The sequence below is a fragment of the Alosa pseudoharengus genome, unplaced genomic scaffold, assembly GCF_046254945.1.
Source record: "Alosa pseudoharengus isolate Yale_2024_CS ecotype anadromous, Long Island Sound unplaced genomic scaffold, YU_APseudo_1.1 YU_APseudo_1.1_scf_20, whole genome shotgun sequence".
NCBI lineage: Eukaryota > Metazoa > Chordata > Actinopteri > Clupeiformes > Clupeidae > Alosa > Alosa pseudoharengus.
This window is the reverse complement of record NW_027468664.1, coordinates 897,501-900,000: the sequence shown is the minus strand read 5'-3', so window position 1 is coordinate 900,000 and position 2,500 is coordinate 897,501. Positions and strand designations below refer to the sequence as shown.

At 52.4% G+C, this 2,500-nt stretch overlaps 1 protein-coding gene across 1 annotated transcript in view; it reads left to right on the top strand.

The window, feature by feature from the left end:
- The window catches only part of LOC143135861 (leucine-rich repeat-containing protein 17-like), a 37,302-nt gene that overhangs the window by 1,229 nt on the left and 33,573 nt on the right, over nt 1-2,500 (top strand). The window lies entirely within an intron of this gene.

Below are 2,500 nucleotides of genomic sequence, written 5' to 3'. Positions count from 1 at the left end.
GCAGGCCAATACACACCCTACACACACCAACACACACACCCTGCTGGCCAATACACACCCTACACACACCAACACACACCCCCTGCAGGCCAATACACACCCTACACACACACCCTACACACACACCCTACACACACACCAATACACACCCTACACACACACCCTACACACACACCAACACACACCCTACACACACCCTACACACCAACACACACCCTACACACACCCTACACACACACCCTGCAGGCCAACACACACCCTACACACACCAACACACACACACACCCTACACACACCAACACACACCCCCTACACACACCAACACACACACCCTGCAGGCCAATACACACCCTACACATACCAACACACACCCCCTGCAGGCCAATACACACCCTACACACACCAACACACACCCCCTGCAGGCCAATACACACCCTACACACACCAACACACACACCCTACACACACCAACACACACCCTACACACACCAACACACACACCCTGCAGGCCAATACACACCCTACACACACCAACAAACATACCCTGCAGGCCAATACACACACCCTAAACACACCAACACACACACCCTGCAGGCCAACACACACCCTACACACACCCTACACACACACCCTGCAGGCCAATACACACCCTACACACACCAACACACACACCCTGCAGGCCAATACACACCCTACACACACCAACACACACACCCTGCAGGCCAACACACACCCAACACACACCCTACACACACACCCTGCAGGCCAATACACACCCTACACACACCAACACACACCCTACACACACCCTACACACACCCCATGCAGGCCAATACACACCCTACACACACCAACACACACCCTACACACACCCTACACACACCCCCTGCAGGCCAATACACACCCTACACACACCCTACACACACCAACACACACCCTACACACACCAACACACACCCTACACACCAACACACACCCTACACACACCAACACACACCCTACACACACACCCTACACACACCCCCTACACACCCCCTACACACACCCTACACACACCAACACACACCCTACACACACCAACACACACACCCTGCAGGCCAACACACACCCTACACACACCCTACACACACACCCTACACACACCAACACACACCCCCTGCAGGCCAACACACACCCTACACACACCAACACACACCAACACACACCCCCTGCAGGCCAACACACACCCTACTGACCAACACACACCAACACACACCCCCTGCAGGCCAACACACACCCTACACACCAACACACACCCTACACACCCTACACACACCCTACACACACCCTACACACCAACACACACCCTACACACCTTACACACACCCTACACACCAACACACACCCTACACACCTTACACACACCCTACACACCAACACACACCCTACAGGCCAACACACACCCTACACACACCCTACACACACCAACACACACCCTACACACACCCTACACACACCAACACACACCCTACTGACCAACACACACCCTACACACCAACACACACCAACACACACCAACACACACCCTACACACCAACACACACCCTACACACACCCTACACACACCAACACACACCCTACACACCAACACACACCCTACACACCAACACACACCAACACACACCCTACACACACCCTACACACCAACACACACCCTGCACACCAACACACACCCTGCAGGCCAGCACACACCAACACAGACCCTGCAGGTCAACACACTCAGGCCATTCAGGCAAAGCGTCTCTAGGCTGGGCTGTAGGCAGGCCAATAAAGCCTCTCTAGGCTGGGATGTAGTCTAAAGGAGAGAGCGCCACCTACAGGCCAATAAAGCGTCTCTAGGCTGGGCTGTAGTCTAAAGGAGAGAGCGCCACCTACAGGCCAATAAAGCGTCTCTAGGCTGGGCTGTAGGCAGGCCAATAAAGCGTCTCTAGGCTGGTCTGTAGATAGGCCAATACAGCGTCTCTAGGCTGGGCTGTAGTCTAAAGGAGAGAGCACCCCCTACAGGTCAATACAGCGTCTCTAGGCTGGACTGTAGGCAGGCCAATACAGCATCTCTAGGCTGGGCTGTAGACAGGCCAATACAGCGTCTCTAGGCTGGACTGTAGTCTAAAGGAGAGAGCACCCCCTACAGGCCATTCAGGAGAGTGCTAAAGCACTGTTTACAGCACCTCTAGTCACTGTGCATGGTCCTTATCGGTACTAAGATAATTCTACGTCATGGCTTCGGTGCTAAGATAATTCTACATCATGATTTCAGTACTAAGATAATTCTATGTCATGGTTTCGGTACCAAGATAAGTCTACGTCATGGCTTCGGTGGTAAGATAATTCTACGTCATGATTTCGGTACTATAATGTAGATAATTCTACGTCATGTTTCGGTACTAAGATAATTCTATGTCATGTTACGGTACTAAGATAATTCTATGTCATGTTACGGTACTAAGATAATTCTATGTCA